The 19,218-nt window shown below is 42.6% G+C and overlaps 1 long non-coding RNA gene across 1 annotated transcript; it reads right to left on the bottom strand.

Annotated features, from left to right (window-relative positions):
* Positions 1-758: 758 nt before the first annotated feature.
* On the bottom strand, positions 759-2,093 carry LOC129146786 (uncharacterized). Its single transcript, XR_008553995.1, has 3 exons — positions 1,973-2,093; positions 1,227-1,438; positions 759-953 (listed from the first exon to the last, which is right to left on the bottom strand). It is a non-coding gene; the product is annotated as an uncharacterized LOC129146786 (long non-coding RNA).
* Positions 2,094-19,218: the final 17,125 nt, after the last annotated feature.

Below are 19,218 nucleotides of genomic sequence, written 5' to 3'. Positions count from 1 at the left end.
AAAAAAGTTATGCTGTTTGCCAACTAAAGATAAAGTTTTCTAGAGCTCTGAGCTGCAGGTGGGGAGGGGACAAAAAAAGAAAAGGCGAGGCCAGGGATAGAATTATTGGTATGGGACAGACCTTGGACATAATCTGCTTCAATTCTGATCTTACAGCTGAAGAAAATGGAGGTTTGGGGGTGCTGGGTGACCAGGCTGAAGTGGCATTTGCAACCAGTGGCAAAGCTGGGACTAGACGCCTGTCTCTGGGGTCCCAGACCCAGTTTTCTTTATACTCCCCATACTCCCAAACCCCAGCCCACGCCAGCTAACACTCACACTCACGCATGCTCACTCTCACACACCCTCACAACATCCTCACACACTCAATTTGCTCACCCACACTCACATTTACACTCACTCATGCTCACATACTCAGTCACACATGTGCACATCCCCATGCTCACACACACATGACCATACACACCACCACTACTACCACAAGACACACAGCCTCTGGGGATGCTTGGGGTCCAGGCACACCCAGCACCCCACTCGGGACTGCTTTCCCCAAACCTGTTGATACTCTGCCCTGACTTTGCCCTGAAACACTGAGTTTCCTATCATCATGCTTTGCCCCGCCTCAAACATTCTTCCACACCTCCGGGGCAAATCTCTCCCCATAGGAATTGGATTGGGGTGTGTGTGTGTGTGTGTGTGTGCGTGCGTGCGCGTATGTAACTCTCAATTTTAATGTGAGGATAGGACTAGGGCTTGAATTATCTTGTAATTAGCCTAGGCCTGCTACATGTGTATACTTGATTGGGTGCATCCAGCCAGAAGTTGAGGAGCAGAAGGAAAGTCACTGTAGCTAAGATCTTCCCTTTCCCCCATGAAGAGTGCTCCAGCCCCAGATGTCCATGGGTCCCAGGCCCAATGCACAGCTTCACCTCGCTGAGCCTCAGTGTCCTCATCTGTACAAGGGCAAAGATTCCACTTAGCTCATGATGGTGTCATAAGAATTAAATGAAGCTTCATATGTGAAGATGGTTGGCTCACTACCTGCTAGAGTGGGGGCCTGCCAGTGTCTCTTCCCTCCACCCTCCTGAAGCAGTCCTGGGAATCATCACCAGTCATTTTTCAAGGGCTGAGGGACAATGTGGGTGCTGGTGTATTTAACCAGGGAGAGGGTCAGAAAATAAATGCCTACAAATTGAATCTTGTGCAAATCTGAGCTTGTCACCTACCTGTCCTCACTTGCTTTTATAAATATTTAGCTTCTCCTATCAGGATATATCCTTAGTATCCTTTGAGAAAGATTTTTTTTTTCTTTACACCTTCCATGGCCTCCACCATCAAACAGCTCCAGGAAGCACTGGAGTAAATTATTCTCCAAATGGAGTAATATGAAGACAAAATTCACCTTCCATCAACCTGAGCCTTGTGCCTAGCATAGTGTCTAGAAAAAAATATTTGAGGCAGAATGAAATGAAAGTGACCAACTCCTAACAGCTTGCCAGTGCCCAATGTGGCTCAGACTCTGCCTGAGTTCCCAGCCCGTTAAAATGGGGAAGTGTGTGCTGGAGACGCCCCTATTAATCTAAGCTAAGAGGCAGCAGACAAAGAAGGAAACAGTACACAGGCCCGGTATAACCTGAAAACATCAAAGACAGAATAGAAGTTTCTAGACCAGATTAGGGGGAATGCTTGGGTATCAGGCCAGGGCCATGTGTTACCTGACTGTGCAGTGACACAGGAGGAACAGGAAACAACCCAAAGTTGCTGGGCAAAGGGTTTGCATGTATCTGTAAATGAAGGTTCTAAGGACAAATGGGAACTATCTTTCACTCTGAAAACCTTTTTCTGGATCCTGTCAGTGGGAATGTGGCATCCCAGCTGGATGATTTGAAGACCAGCTCCCTCCCTCCTTTCTCTGATCCTCTACCTCCTTATCTAGAAAATGAAATAGCAAACCCTTCCTACAGGAAAATACCATTTGTGAAAACAGCCAAATGGTGGGCACTCACGAAAGCCCATCTGCCTCTTGCTTTCTGCTTTTCATCATATCACAGGCAAATACATCGCAGAAGCTGAAAATTGTTTTTGTTCCTAAGTTGAACTTATTGTCATCCTCTAGCCCTCCCATCCCCCCAAAATCCTTTGTGATGCAGTCCTATGACCTAATTTTTTCATAGAACACTCGACACACTCAGCCCCATTTGAAAAGCAGCTATACCCATGATTGTAAAAATCAAAAGCCTAGAAACAGCGTTACTTGCACAGGGGATTGTATTTTCACATGAAGAAAAAAAAAGGCCTGCATGATTTAGTTTAGGCTGGCCTCATTTTGGTCAGTTTTAGGCCCGCGCTGGTTTGCCCGTCGTCCCTTGGCTGTGTCTCTCCTGGCATCAACATATGTGATTACTTGACTGAGTAATTGGCTTGGCTGAGGAGACTGCTGGTGAAACGCCTAGAAGGCTCAGTGAAAGGGGCCTATTCAGAACTGGACAGAATGTTTACTTCATATGGAATGGAGCAGAAGTTCTAAAATAAGTACATTTCAGAGGTAGCAGTGTCGGTAGAAAATGCTTTAAAATTTAAGCAGGAGTGACACATGCATAACACTTGGATTTGAAATATTATTTTCATTTCATGTTTAAGTCTCTACTTGTGGTTTTCCAAGGAAGAGTTGCTTGGTTTATGTAACATAATGAAAACATTGGAAAATCAGGACTCAAGAACAACATTGGGGCATAACTTATGGCTTCCTAACACACCATGTTTTTTCATATGGAAATTCTTGACATCATTTCATATGAAAAAATCAGCACTTTGAGACTGATTTTCCTGACCAAGAAGCAGCTGTAGGTCAAGTATATTTTTACTCAAGAAAAAAGATCTTCCTGAATTTCCCTGCAGTGCTCATAACTGCCACTAGTCTGCGCTATTTCATAAAGGAAAGGAAGCGCCTCTGTTCCTAGGAACTGCAATCTTCAAACTTGATCCAGATAACCCTAGACCAGAACTTATATTTGAATTTATATATTTTCCTTGATTGCTAAAATTAAGAAGTATCTCTTTTGATGCTACAATGAGAAGTTTTATATAGTGAGAGAGAAAAAATGAAGTTATGGTCTGGATATGATTCTGAGAAGCTTACCCCATAATCTAGATAGATGTTTGATAAAAGCATTTTTTCTACGTGCAAGAATTTCTGAGCACAGGGGACTCTGAATCACATTGCCGACCTCCTCTGAGTTGAGGAGGTATAAAGAAGGAGCTTGTGGGGAAAATCAGCCATCTTACCCCCTTAGCCTTCCTTCTGAGAATGTCCTATCTTAAACAGGTGAAAACAAAGCTTCTGGTTAAAGCTGTGGGAGGTGGATCTGTAAAATGTTTTATAGACAAAGAAATGAACCTCTGATGGTGAGAGTCCAGGTAATGGTGGAGATAGACAAGCTATCTATTTCTTAAAATCAGATTATTAAAAAAAACCTTTTTAATTGAAAATCATTTCAAACTTACAGAAACATTGCAATAATAATACTAAGAACATCTGTAATCACTTTATCCTTTAATGTATTAATATTTTGCCCCATTTGCCTCAACCTTTGCTCATGTTTTTACATGCATGCCCCAGTTTTTCCAAGCCGGGTGAGAGTAAATGACATACATCCTGGCCCTTATACCTCCTAAGTGTTAGGGTATCGGCTTATGTATCCCCAGTGCAATCACCAGCTTCAGGAAAATGACACTTAAAAATTAATTAGTCATCTAATAATTTATTTTTGAGATAATGTTGGTTCATAGCATTGAATATGATTTAGGGGATCAGGTTCTCACCTCCTCAGATGTGCGTCACCCCACCCATATCCCTTATTGTATACCATTGGGTCTCCTCACTTTTTTCCTATCCCTATTTCCCTCCTCCCCCACCCCCTCAGTAAACTTAACCCTTCAGTCATGTTTCTAGACTTTGTTTTGGCTTAGTTTTTTGTCAGTTCCTTTGTTTTGTTTATCCACATTCCACATGTGAGTGAAATCAACTTGTACTTGGTACTTGTCTTTCTCCTGACTTATTTCACTTAACACAATCCCTTCTAGTGTCATCCATGTCATTACATTTTTTCCCCCTAATAGCTGAATAGTATTCCATAGTGTATCTATGCCCCCAATGTCTTAATCCACTCATCTGTGGTTGGGCACTTAGGCTGTTTCCATGACTTGGCTACAGTAAAAAGTGCTGCAATGAACACAGGAGTGCCTGCCTTTCTTCAAATTCATGTTTTTGTACTCTTTGGGTTAATGCTGAGGAGTGAAATCAAAGGATCATATGGTAGATCTGCTCTTAATATTTTGAGAAAGCACCACACTGTGGGGCTGGGCCAGTCTACAGACTCACCAACAGGGTGCAACAGTTCCTTTTCCTCCACACCCTGATTGTTTGTTATTTCTGGTCTTTTTTGATACAGGCCATTCCCACAGAAGTGAGGTGGCATCTCATTGTGGTTTTGATTTTCATTTCCTGATAATGAGTGATGTTGAATATTTCTATGTGTGCAATTTGTATGTCTGCTTTGGAGAAATGTCTATTTAGTTCCTCTGCCCATTTTTTGATTGGGTTCTTTGTTCTCTTTTTACTGAGTTGTAGGAGTTCTTTGTAGATTTTGGATAGTATCCCCTTGTTGAATATATGATGTACCAATATTTTCTCCCATTCAATAGAGTGTCTCATTTTTTTCTTTATTGAGCTAACATTGGTTTACAACACTGTAGAGTGTCTTTTTGTTTACTGATAATTTTTTCACTGCGCAGAAGCTTTTTAGTTTGACGCAGTCCCATTTGTTTATTTTGGCTTTTCTTTTCCTTGCTGTTAGAGTCAAGCCTCCAGAGATATCCTTGAAACCAATATCATGGAGTGTTCTACTTATGTTTTCTTCTGTGTATTTAATGGATCCTGTTCTTTTATTAAAGTCTTTAATCCATCTTGAGCTAATTTTTGTGTATGGTGGGAGAGAGTGGTCTGCTTTTATTTCTCTGCATGTGGCAGTCAGCCACATGTAATGTGATACTTTTATTTAATTGTATTCCAATTTTTTCAGCCCACATAATATTGCCCTTTTTGACAGTTAATTTACTCTAGTACAGGATTCATTTTGGTATCACAGTGAATTTTGTTGTCATATCTTTTTAGTTTTCTGTAATCTAAGGCAATTTGGATTGGAATTAATTTTAATTAGTGCTTGGAGGATATTGTTGAGAAAGGGGACTGTTAGTAATTGCAATGTCTGCTTCAGGTTGGGAGGTGGTGCTACAGTGCCATACAATTCTACACTTGACCTGAGGTCGCCTGGTTACTTCTCCCAATTCTGTGCCCAAAATTGTGTCTTCCACAGCTACCCAATGAGGGCCACCATATCTCATCTTGAACTTGAGGTCAAAGCTGAGGTGGATCTCAAAGTTATACTGACCCAACTGACCTATAAGAGTTTAGTCATCTGGGTTAACCTAAACCTCTGCTGATGCCTGGGTGCTAGGGGTTGGGCTGTCAAGAGTGACGCCTGGGAAATGCATAATCCCCTCTGAAAATCCATAGGCAGTGCTGAGAGGGGCCAACCACACAATTATCTGAGTAGCCCCCACCCTCAAAGTTGGGCACCTATAAAACTAGGTCAGGGAACTACCCAAGAAGCTGGAGCAGCAGTCACTGGGAGAGACCTGTTGTACACTGACTCCAGTGCAGGAGTGTGGGTGTGGGCCCTCTTCCTATGGGGAGTGCTGAAATGTCCCAGAAGCCAGGGAAATAGGTTCTCAGTGGGTTAGATGGAATATTTTTAGACAAGGGAGTTTTGACCTAGTTGTCTTTAGTCTTTTTTTCCCTCCATGATATTCCTTTTAATTTGTGAAGGCACAATGAGATAGAAGCTCTGACAATTGTGGAGTGTGGGTGTAGAATGTGCAGCTCATTATGTTTCTAAGCTCTTGCCTTAGCATTTGAAGGGTCTGCAGCAGGTCACTGATTCAACCTGCTTTTGATACCTTACTGCACTCTAACTCAGCACACACAACATACACGCATTTAGAAACCGGTGCTGGCTTTAAAAAGGATCTTTTATTGTCTCCCAAGATGACCATGTATAGGGCCAGCACCTCTCTGCATAATTTCCCAACAGGTTAACTCCCACTGAAACTTCTTTCTAAGACTCATCAAATTAGTACCCCCTCCTTTTGCCTCCATTTCCAATCCCACTGGAGTGTGAACTCCAGGACAGGGATTTTATCTGTATGATTAATTGCTGCATCCCCAGAACCTGGTATCTAGTATAGAATTCAGTAAATATTTACTGAATAAGTGAATTATTAAGTGGGAATATAACAAACTACACTGTTCACTGGGAGACAGACCATTGCATTCTCAGATATAGGAATTTACACCACCAGATTCCATCCACGGTCTCTCTGCCTCCTACTTCTCAATTTTTCTCACTTTATTAAAAGCATCAAAGTGTCATCAGCAATAAGTTACCAGTACCTGGGAACAGCGTTATTTCCATAGGAAGTAGATCCTTCAGTCTTGGATCTTCAGTCCCTTGAAGTTGCCTATCACACTTGTCATGCATTGCACAGCCCCCTTTACATTTGCTTCTCCTCCACTGTGCATCTTGTTTCATTTTTCACTCACTCATTTATTGCACTCCATGTGGTTTTCACTGTTCTTTCCCTGAGAAAGTTCTGTCTGGCGTTGTCATACAGTCCTGTGCATCATGGGGTTCTGGATTCTAGTGAGCTGAATAAGACACTCACAGCTCTCACTCTGCACATGGTCCATGTTTCTCCTCAGATGAGGCGCTTACATACCCATATCATGGAGCACTGGGGATCTCCCGGCCATTGCGAGGACTCAGAGCTCAGCTGCCAGGAGTTGGGGACAAAGGATAAACCTTTCTCTGGCCAAAGTTAATACTTCACTGCACAGAAGCCCAATCATGCAAGTCTTTGTAGGTTGTTTAAAGGATATTGCTTCTAGGGCCTCCCCGGTGGCGCAGCGGTTGAGCGCTGGGTTGCGAAGCTGTTCGTGGCCTCTGCGGCGCCGGTTCAATCCCTGGCTGCTCCCCGGCCACCGGAGGAGGGTCCCACATGGCGCGCAGACCTCTCCTGCCGCCCGCTGCTCCCCTCAGCAGTGTACTTCGGTCCTTCTGCCTGCTCTGCTCCCCGCTCTGGCTCTGGTGAATTCTCTCACCCTCCCGCGCTTCTGACTGTACCCAGTGCATGTATAAACAAAACAAACAAACAAACAAATAAATAAATAAATAAAACATGCCTCTATTAAAAAAAAGAAAAAAAAAGTTTAAAAAAAAATAAAGGATATTGCTTCTAGTCTCACTGAGATGGGGGGGCTTTTGGGGGACATTGAGCAGGATTTTATTTATTTTTAAAAGGATCATCATGGCGTGCATGTCAGGATCATTCTAACCACTAAGCTGGAAAATAGACTGAAAGTAGAAGCTGGTGGCTGATTAGGAAGACACCATTCACTGGGATGGTCCAGTCAAGAGGTAACAAGCACTTGACCAGGGTGGAAATGGTGAGGAGTAATAGGATTCTGAATCAATTTTAAGAGTAAAGAACATTTGCAAATAGATTGGATATAGTGAGTGGTAAAAGGAATAATCAAAAATAACTTGAAGTTTCTTGACAACTGGAACAAGTCAACTGCCTTTAAATGAGAGTCATCAGATTGCAGGGGAGCAGGCCTGGTGGGAGGACGAGTAAAAGCTTGCTTTTTTGGATTTGTGAGATTGACATGCCTATTAGATAACAAAGGGAAAGTGTCAAGTTGACGTGTCTGGAGTTTATAGAAGAGGTCTAAGCTGGAGATTCCTATTCAACATGTAGATATATAAATCTTGGAGTCAGTTTATTGTGGGATTGTAAAAACTTAAAACTAGCAAGGAAGTATAGAAGAGAAAAACTCAAAACTACCCCCAGGCTCAGTATTAGGCTATGGGGGAGAAAAGGATGAATCAGCAAAGGGGACTCAGACTGAGCACTCACGAGGTAGGAGGAAAAGAGAGCAGAGTGTCAGGAACTAAATGAAGGCGTTGGAAGAGGTTAAGTCTGTGAAATCCTGCCTATGGATCAGGTGGGATGAGGATGAGAACAGACCATTGGACCATGGAAGATTCAGGGATTTAGGGACCAGGAGATCCCCAACTATCAACCTTAGCAGGAACAGAGATACAGCCTTACTTACTTCATTCACAGAGTTATGCTTGACAGAAGAATGCAGAGACCCTTGCATGTATATAAGAAAATTCAAAACTTTAGTTCTGGACACTTAGTTAACAGAATCTGGTCCCCATCTGCTAAACAGTGTCTCTGGATTTCCTCTTTGCTATGAACAGAGAGAAAAATATAAAGAATCATAACCAAACACTTACATTGGTCTAACCTGTGACTAGTATATAGAAGGATTTTCCTTCTCATATTTCTTCTCCCACCCTCCACCCCCAAATTATTAGTAAGGAGAGTCCTGGAAGAGAAAGAGGCAGCAGAGAAACAAATCTGGGAGGAGCCCACTGTGAGAAGCTGTGGAAGGATCCTTAGGTAAGAAGTGACAAGATCAAATTTTCGCCCTAAAGAGGTATTTTTGGAAACGCTGTGCACAGGAAACGGATAGAAAGTTATTTTGCTAATCTAGGTAAGAGGCCTCAAAGACAGGAACACAACAGGAAGGGTAAGACTGCATGTATGATTTGGGAGACTGGACGTGGAGGATGGGTTCCAGCACAGCTTTGTTGACTGTGTTCTGTTTTCACTTCCATGCACGGGAAGAGGTTGTTAGGGAGGGACAGGGCTTGTCAGTCCAGTAGGGCCCCGAGATCTGGTGTTTTGTCCTCAGGAAGGAGGCACTGGGTTGTGTAGAGGGCCTATTGCTCTTGGTCCAGATGCTCTTAAGTGCTTCCATGGAACCACTGAAATCGTCAGCATCCTCACTCACAGGCAGGGAAACTCCAGCGCCTCTGCTCTGTCATCTTTTCTCCCTTTTCTGACTTTAATGCAGGTCCTTAAATGACTCAGATAACCTCAAATCCATTACTTCAAAGCAGCTCAAGACTTTTCTCGAAGGCTGGTCCATCTGTCCTCCTTTATGGGCACCGAAGGACCCTGTGGGTGCAGGCTGGCCTGGGGGAGTGCTCGCCAGCCCCTGGCTTCAATTGCTTCACCTCCCTCCCTTCCCTTCTCCTTCCTTTGCCACATGTTTGTCTTTCTTTTTCCACCTTTTACTGATAACCGAACTGCAAGATGGATGAATTTGTTTATACACACCCCTCCCTTCCCCCAGAGGACTATAGCAAGAAAAAGAAGCTGTTATCGGATCCAAGCCTCCTGGGATGTGCTGGATGTGCTTTGCTCCCATCCCACCCCTTCTCATGCTGATTTTATATCTAACTGGTATTCCACTGTAGATCATAATTTCTTTTATTTCCTTTTTTTTTTTAAAGATTTATTTATTTATTTATACAAGCACTGGGTACAGTCAGAAGCGCGGGAGGGTGAGAGAATTCACCAGAGCCAGAGTGGGAAACAGTACAGTCAGACTGACATACACTGCTGAGGGGAGCAGCGGGTGGCAGGAGAGTCTGCGCGCCATGTGGGACCCTCACCGGGAGGCTGGGGATCAAACCAGCGCTGCAGAGGCTACAGGCAGCTTAGCAACCCAGCGCTCAACCGCTGCGCTACTGGGGAGGCCCTCTTTTATTTCATTGTTATAAGATTTGTTTATTTATGCATACAAGAACTGGGGTAGAGGCCAGAGGTGTGGGGGCAGTGAGAGGATTCACCAGAGACAGAGTGGGGAACAGAACAGACAGATTGACTGAAATACACTGCTGAGGGAAGCAGTGGGCAAGACAGGAGAGGTCTGCTGTGCTCTGTGGGTTGCTCCCTGCGTGGGGATCGAAGTCATGCTGCAGAGGCTGCTGATAGCTTCATAGTGCCATGCTTAAGTCCTTGTGCCACCAGGGAGACCTCATATTTTCTTTTTGAATATAAGTAGCCCTCTTTTTTTGAAAGCGTTTTCATTTTATACACATAATGGGTTCTGCTTCACCAGCAAAGGATGGTCCACATAACCAAAGCCTAGTGGTAGTGGTTTCATATTTTTTGTAAAATGATTGGTCTTTGATTTAATTATCTACAAAATACCTATGTGAGCCCAGATGAAAATGAGTGAAGAAATTACTGGCAAAGTACTTCCATTTTTATCGGTGAAAATAACTGTATGATTTGACTGCCTGTATTTAGAAAAAACACTACTCACATAATTTTCTTATGTATGACATGATTTGGGGTTTTTTGATTTAGATATTGAAAACATTGTAAGAATTCACAAAATCTCAGAGCAAAAGTTTAGAACACCACACTAAAAATACCTGATTTTTGGTGTTGATCACATAGAAAAAGCATTTGAAAAACTGACATCTGAAGTACTTTAATCACATCACTTGAAATTATAAAGTGATTTCTAAACATTTCTTGAAGCTTAACAGACTGATCTGTTCATGATGGCTGGGTTTTTTTTTTTTTTTATGATGGCTGTTTTTAAGGAAGGAATACAGAGCAAAGGGTAGTGCTAGTACTGTGCCTGTTTATTTTTGTGTATTATATGAATCTGCTATTTCTTCTAATTTTAGATCTATTAATTATATAAACAATGAACTAATAATTTCAACCACTGCTACATGCGAAGTACTGGGCTAGACACTAAGTAGCTGTACTATCTCTCAAAACAAAATCTCCCTTTAGCTGCTTTTGATCACCTCCCTCCAGACAGTCTTCAGAGGTCAGCTGTCCTATTTTAATTTTAAGTTCAGCTGAGTGTCAGCAACCCAGATTCAGGCTGGAGAGGACCACAGATGCTATTACAACATGGAGCCTCTTACTTACAAACACTAAGACTGTTACTAACAACTCTCATAGACATGTGGTGTCTGGAATTCCTTCAGCTCATTCCTGCCAGTGAAGTCATTCACGGTTCATAACTGTTATTCTTGGGTTTGAAAAAAACAAACAAACAAAAAAACAATACCCATCAGAGACCTTGACATTGGAATAGTCCAGGATGCTGCCCACTCTGCTGGATTCAAATGCGTAAAAGCAACTCTTCATTTCTTCATTTGATGAGCTGCTTCAAGTTTTAACCAAGTTAGAATTCCTATCAACACTTGTCTAAGACAGGAATATAGTCAGAAGACAGGGCATGCCATTCTGCAAAGTCAGTTATGAATTCACAAGACATAAGTGGTGCAGCGGTTGAGTGCTGGGTTGCGAGGCTGCCAGCAGCCTCTGAAGTGCGGGTTCGATACCCGGCCTCTGGGTGAGGATCCCACATGGCGCACAGACCTCTCCTGCTGCCCGCTGCTTCCCTCAGCAGTGTATTTCATCGGTCTGCCTGTTCTGCTCTCTGCTCTGGCTCTGGTGAATCCTCTCACCCTCCCGCGCTTCTGACTGTACCCAGTGCTTGTATAAATAAATAAATAAATCTTTTTTTTAAAAAAAGGATATTTAGAAAACTTCTTTTAATGCTTAAGTTTAGATATGCATTTTTTTTAATAGTATTTGAAAACAGGACCATATTATGCTATCCATAGTCACAGGTGGCTATTTAAGTTTAAGTGAATTAACTTTAAATAAAGTTCAATTTCTCAGTGGGTACTATATGGGGAAGGTGAAGAACATCTACTATCCCAAAGAATAACCTTGCACTCAATGTGAAAATCTCAGACTCAAAATATGTAGGGTTGTTTTTGCTTTTTTAAAATTTTTAAAAAGATTTATGTATTTATGCATACAAGAGCTGGGGTACAGGATGGGGGGATTGGGAGGGTGAGAGGATCCACCAGTGACAGAGTGGGGAACAGAACAGGCAGATTGACTGAAATACACTGCTGAGGGAAGCAAAGGGTGAGTCAGGAGAGGTCTGCTGCACCATGTGGGTTGTTCCCTGGCTGGTGATTGAATTCATGCTGCAATGGCTGCAGACAGCCTCATAGGCTGCATCTCAACGCCTTGTGCCACCAGAGAGGCCCCGGGTTGTCTTTGCTTTTATGGATAGTTTTTCAAATGAGAAACCTCACTTTAAAAAAAAATATCTACGTGTTCCTCTACCTTGAGCCAAGTGGAATAGTGGAGACTCTGGTCAAGCAATATGTCAACCTCAAGGTAAAAGTATAGGAATAATGATCACTCAGTATCAAGTCCCTCTCTGCCAGGGAAGGGAGGGTGTGGGAGGGAAGGTGATTTAGCTACTTGGACGTAAAACTCTGTTATAAAGATGTCAAGATGTATTTCAACAAAAGAGCATTTTGGTGCATGCTATTTTGCATGTCCAGTTAATTTTCAGTGAGTTAATGAAAAGTATTATTTGGCCTTGGTGATTAAATTACCACGATGAGCTGCTGCTGGGGGCCAGCTGACGCCCATGCTTACGAAAAAGAAATATGAATTTTTTCTTTTCCATGTCACTTCAAATCCAGCCATCACTTTTTGCTTGTGTAGACATTCAGATGAAGAAGTACTTTGAATTCAACTTTATCTTGCTATTTCATTATTCCTTTTCAGCAATGACAAATTTTGTACAGAATTGTAAATGAAGGCCAAATGTTGCATAAATGCCACAGTACAGATTCATTTCGTGTGCGTACAACCTTCTGATCTACAAGGTGATTCATCACTTGTTATTCTGTCTTCCAACGAAGCAGTTGGATGCTGACGCATGCTAATGTACACAAGTCAGTGCTGGGCATTCAGCCTGCAAAGTCTTGCATGTTATTCTTCTCAGATCTAACTGAGTCTCAGCCCATCGTCTGCAGGAAGGATGGCCTCTCAGAACCTGTGACCTCTGTACTATGAATTAATCTGGGAAAGTGGTGAATTATGAAATCTGGCTTGCCATGCCTCCCCTTACCTGTTGACAGTTTGCCAAATAGGACTATTGAGGACCAGCTAAGAAAGGGAACAAAAGATAAGTGTCCCAAAAGAGGAGAATGGTTTGTACTTACCCAAGTGCTTCACGTACAGTGTTCCATTCCACCCTCACATCATTCTGTCTACAATGTGGGAAAGTTTACATGTGCAGCTCTCCTGAGAAGAATCGACCACTTTCCACTTCTGTGTCCCATTAGCTCTATTCTAACCCATGTGCCTTTGTAATTATTTGTGTACATGACCATCCCTCTCACTGGATTTGAAATTACCTGGAGGGAGGGACCCTCTTCTTACTCATTTTGCTTTCCTGGCATTTACCATGGTGACTGGTGTATGAGTGGTTTCTTTGTGCAGAATAAGAAAGGTGACTATAATGCAAAAGATCTATGAAGGAATTATGATGTAGTTTAAGGGAGAAAAACATGATGTTGGGTCTTGTTGCTTAGGGTGTTTGCTCTCTCTGCATTCACAGAGATGTTTAGCCTGCTCTGAGTCACACAGTGCCAGCGCTGGAGATAGATCTAGGATGCAGGTCTCCTTTTACAGTACATTTCCCACTGAAACATTCTATTCTTTGTCTACCACTAAGTCTTGATTTGAAGGCATTCTTTCTCTCTTTGCAGCTACCAAGCAAAAGGGAAAATAAATTTTACCTGCTTTCTGTATACAAAGAGATTGCAAATATTGAGGGAGGATTGAAAGGAAAAACCATACCACTATACTTTTGTTCCAGGAACGAAGAAAAGGTCTAAAACAAATGGCTTAAAACCATTTGAAATGAAAGGAGACTCATGTGACTACAGTACCATGTTGTAAATTGGGCAGACTGAATTTCTGATCATTATGGGCATGCGCGATATCTATCCGATGGTCTCCCTGCCTGCACCCAAGGTCAGGCTTGGCTCAGCCTGGGGATTCAAGGGAGGAGAGGAAAAGCTTGGGTGAGCAGAGAAAGTGGACCAAATAAGGGGGCAACCCCCACAGTCATGAGGACTTCGTACTTCACGTGTTGAATGAATGCTAACAAAATCCAGGTGAAGTTTTACTCTTTGGACAAACATCACAAGTCCTTTACAGATGTTTCATTTTATATTCACAAATATAAACAAATACTGTTTTGTAATATTTAGTGTTTTTACTTTCACGCATCTTCAACATGATTCTTATATTTATGGTATAATTTCCTTTTGACCTTCTGAGAACTCCTTGCTTAGTCCCTAAGTGTCAATGATCAGGTCTCACTGGTGAAGACCATTTGTCTCATGGTGAATTGTTACTGTCCTTTCCCTGTGGGCCACAGGAGGTTTCTGGAAGGTGTGAGGGTGTCTCAGCCTTGCTCAAGTGCAGAAACAAGCCTGTTGTGATCCTGACAACTGAGGTGTGGGAACCCCAACTGCCGGCTGGAGTTTTTGTCCCTAATTTTTACCCATGTGCAATGTTCAGTGAACATGTGTCTATTATAAGAGAAAGTAGGAAACAGCTTTACTTGAAGAAGTGCAGGATGTAAGGTAACTAATGGAAAAGCGTAATATTGCAAATATTGTAGTATACCAGACTTTGCTTTTAAGTATTGTATCAAGATAATTCTGCTATGGCCTGGGGCAAAATAGAGAAGACATTTCCTGCAGTCAAGTCCCATTGTTTGTGGAGGCCACACTCAGTTTTTTTTTTTAAATAGAGGCATGTTTTTATTTATTTATTTGTTTGTTTGTTTTGTTTATACACGCACTGGGTACAGTCAGAAGCGCGGGAGGGTGAGAGAATTCACCAGAGCCAGAGCGGGGAGCAGAGCAGGCAGAAGGACCGAAGTACACTGCTGAGGGGAGCAGCGGGCGGCAGGAGAGGTCTGCGCGCCATGTGGGACCCTCCTCTGGTGGCCGGGGAGCAGCCGGGATCGAACCAGAGCCGCAGAGGCTGTGGGCAGCTTCCCAACCCAGCGCGCTCTACCCCTGCGCCACTGGGGAGGCCCCACACTCAGTTTTTAATCCATACAAAGGCCCTGCGATAAGAGCCTTTAATGGGCTGGGATTGGGGGCCGGTAATGCATTTGAAAGCCATGGTAATGAAGGGTCTGTTGAAAAATTGCGGTGGAACTCAAGGGCCTGCATCAGTAAGACTGAAAGGTAAATGAAACCAGAGTAAATGTCAATATATTATTTTTATAATTGTACTGGAAAAAATTTAAATGATATGCATATAAGTAGGTAATAACATGGCATATTTTAAAACATCCTAATTAATGAAATTCAGTGGGATCCCTATGCTTCCTATGGGGTTTTAAATCTGTTAAAGGGCACTTAGATCTCATTATTAGCAATTTGCAAAAAGGTTTTTGTTTGTTTGTTTGCTTTTGTGGCAGGATACCCTTTTCAACTAAGCCTCTGGTTTGGAATTTGTGGAGTTGTGGCATGAACAAATTGGTCAATAATTTTATGACAAGATTTTTATTTCATTTAAGCGTCCCCTAGATATTAAATGGGCTTTTCATGGGCCTCCCCGGTGGCACAGCGGTTGAGTGCTGGGTTGCGAAGCTGCCCGCAGCCTCTGCAGCACTGGTTCAATCCCCGGCTGCTTCCCGGCCACCGGAGGAGGGTCCCACATGGCGCGCAGACCTCTCCTGCCGCCCGCTGCTCCCCTCAGCAGTGTACTTCGGTCCTTCTGCCTGCTCTGCTCCCCGCTCTGGCTCTGGTGAATTCTCTCACCCTCCCGCGCTTCTGACTGTACCCAGTGCTTGTATAAATAAATAAATAAATCTTTAAAAAAATGGGCTTTTCATATAACTTCTTATTAAAATTTCTTGGAATTTTTAATGAACCAGTTGATATTTGTGGATATTATGGAGCCATGAGGACACGGGCCCTTCTGGGTTGCACTGGACTGTTGCTGCAGGGAAGGGTCACCACCGCTGACTGCCCTAGGTGGTTCAGGACTCTCATCTCATCCCAACAGGGCAGAGAGTCCTTAGGACTCAAGGGATGTGCTCACCCCATTGCACTCCCTGGACCATCTTCTCAGAAGACCCAGAATTTCCTGCCTGAATGGCCTGAGAAGTTTCTTCTATAGATCTCTTCCCTGGAGGGTAGACCACATCCCAGGCCAAGGGCAGACCAAGTGCAGAAGGTGTGGATGTGTGGCTGGGATGTTCCCTGAGGCTGGTGGCATGTGAGGCTCTTTCCTGCAACTAAAGGAACAGAGAGAGGGTGGAGAAGCGAACTGTCATCCATCAAGAGAGGCTGAGCTATACTCACAAAAGGCAGGAGCAATGTAATCATTGTTACAGTCAGTTATTTCTGTGCATTTCCGAAAGGACTTCTAGGAAGTAATAGTACTACTTCTTTAAAAAAGAAGGTAGATTTTCTTTTCTGAGAAACTTTTTCTGAAGATGACATCAAACAACCCCCAGAGATGTTTTGTGCCATGACAATATCAATAGAATTAAAGTCGATTATTTTCAAAAGTGCTTACTTTAAAGCAAGACTCGCTGAATATCTTAGGTCTGGTGTATTTATTTAAAACAAATGGCTGATATCCATAAATTTAATCATAAGAAAAATAAAGTCAGTGGAGATTGAAATTAGTTATGACATTTTTATTTTGTAAAGTAACATGATCTATTCAGTTAAGAGTCAGAAAACTGTACTCCAATTCCAGCTTTCATAGGACAGCTGAATAATTTAGGCCCTGACCTCTTAGGATCTCAGTGCTGATGTCTATTAAATGATAGAGGTTGGCCAAGATGTCCTCTAGGCTTTCCTTATATATGAAAGTCCAGGATTTTTATACAAGCCATATTCTCAGTTTGAGATATGACATAACATATTCATGAATTAGTTACCATTTACCGTGAGATGCACCATTGATTTGCATACTGTTGAGACAGAGACATGCTGCCCATCACAATTTTCATAGACTATTTCTTATAGGGCAGGGAAAGGGGCAGCCCAAACCCAGCAAACCTGCCTATTTTAAATGGGTTTTGTCATTTGCCGTATTAACACAAAACATATGAGACTTTAATGAAGGAATTTTAATACAATTAGGAAACAATACAGGAAAGGCAAAGAAGTACCCAAAGTTACCCATCCCCTCATGGGTAAAACTTCATCCAAATGGGATTGGCCCAGAGCAAGGCCCCAAAGCCATAAGTCTAAAGCACCTTTTAGTGGGGACCCACAGAAAAGGGTCAGAAACAACCAGACAAGTCCAGAAGGAAAAGAGCAAAATTAAAATTAAGATAAAAGCTGTCATTGTCACCTTCCCATGGGTCTTATCCACATCTGTGTCACCCAGTTTACGACCAAAAGACAAGTGCAGTTTTTTTATGTGTTTTTAGGCTTTATGTGTTTTTTTTTCAGGTTTCCTTCTGGCTCCATCCTGCTTCCTTCCTCAGTCTCCTCTGCAGCTTCTCCTCTCCTTGCTCAGCTCCACCCTCCCTTGGGTGGGGCAGGGAAACTCCCCCTTTCCTGGGGACCACCCTGTTACATATTGACTGTAAGAAGCATTCTTATTTTGAGATGTGATAAATAGACAAGCATATCTTAGGATCTCTGTTATGCAGCGATTCTTTTTTTTTACCCAAAGATTCACTTATTTATGCATACAAGAGCTGGGGTACAGGCCAGAGATCTGGGGGATGAGAGGATTCACCAGAGAGAGTGGGGAACAGAACAGGCAGACTGGCTGAAATACACTGCTGAGGGGAGCAGCGGGCGAGACAGGAGAGGTTCTGCTGCGCCATGTGGGTTGCTCCCTGGCTGGCCAGGGATCAAACTTGTGCTGCAGAGGCTGCAGATTGCTTCATACTGTGATGCTTAACTGCTTGCACCACCAGGGAGACCCGTTGCAGTAATTCTTATCTTATTCAGCTAAAATCCTTCACAGCGTCTTGTGAAGTACCTACCATATCTAGTCATTCATTTCTTCATTCAATAAATTGATAAATAAATAAATATAAATGCATTGCCTACTATACATCAGACAATACAACATGCATATGTCATAAAGCATTGCATCATGGAGCTTAGCACGATTACTTGCCTTTCATGACACTAACACTCCCATGAAGCTAGTGATGCTGGTGAGAAATGAAGAAGTATTGATTCCAGGACTATAATGAAGGTGCTCCTTCACCTGTTAATTCTTTTTTAGTAAAAATAAGGCAAAAAATGGGTGTTCTAAGAGACATTTTTATGCTGTGCCATGTGAAACAGTTTTACATGATTTATTCTGAAGCAATGCTGTTAAACTGATTTATATATACTTGAATCTTTACATTATCCATTGGTACCTCATAATACCCCAAGCTAAACCCCTAGAGTAATGTTATGTGAGGGATGACACTTTCCTAAGTGCTCTTACTCTCAGGGGCAGAATCTGAGCACAGAGCACCAGTGCCAAATAAAGTTTTCACCCCCCCCCCCTTCCCCCAATGTTTTCACCTATAGGAATTGTTCTGGGACCTTAGCAAGATGGCAAAAAAGAATTAGTTGAAAATGCTTGAATACACTCTATAATGGGAGCCATGTGCAGGAATTTTAGGCCTGATTATATGCAACAAACAAAGATGTTCTGTGCCTCTTTCAGAAGGAACTGGCAAAATCCCTTAGTCAGGAATGACTTAAGAGAAGTTTCTGTTCCTGTTCTGTTTAGATTTCCGTTAATGAATTGTTCTTGCCACATGAAATATTTGGATGTTTCTAATTAACCTTTTCTCCCAGTCTCTGTTCAAAGTTTGTTTTAAGCACAGTGTCCTGAGCAATCAAATTTTCAAAGAGACCCTTCTTCCCTCTATGACCTGAGGCTGTTCAGCTGAGAAGGGTTTCTCTGGGGGTTCACAGGTCTGGGCTTCCTGTCTCTTGTGGATGTGAGTACATTGTGTTTTCTGATCAGCACAATTTCCTCTCCAAAGTGGAGTGAAGAGATGAATTTTACATGCTTCCCTCAGGGATAAACTGGGGAAAAGTGTGGCTGCAGGGACACTTCCTGAGGCAGAGTTCAAAGTTTATTGCAGGTTGTTTGCTCATGCATTCTGTGCCTACCTGATAACATTGTCTCTACCTTTGCATGATCTTCTTGGGGATAAAAACTTACAGTTGGCTGACTATACTGCTTAGGGACATTACTATTGAATCTGAGCGTCAAATCACAGCTAGAAACTTACACACCCCAGTCTGCACACTCCCCCTGTCTCTTATCCCCCAATCCCCCATTTTCCACTTAATCATTTTGAGCTACTCTTTCCAGGAACCT

Source organism: Talpa occidentalis, unplaced genomic scaffold, assembly GCF_014898055.3.
Source record: "Talpa occidentalis isolate TD23 unplaced genomic scaffold, MPIMG_talOcc4v2.1 talOcc4.4, whole genome shotgun sequence".
In the NCBI taxonomy this organism is placed as follows: domain Eukaryota; kingdom Metazoa; phylum Chordata; class Mammalia; order Eulipotyphla; family Talpidae; genus Talpa; species Talpa occidentalis.
This window is presented reverse-complemented; position numbering and strand designations above follow the sequence as displayed.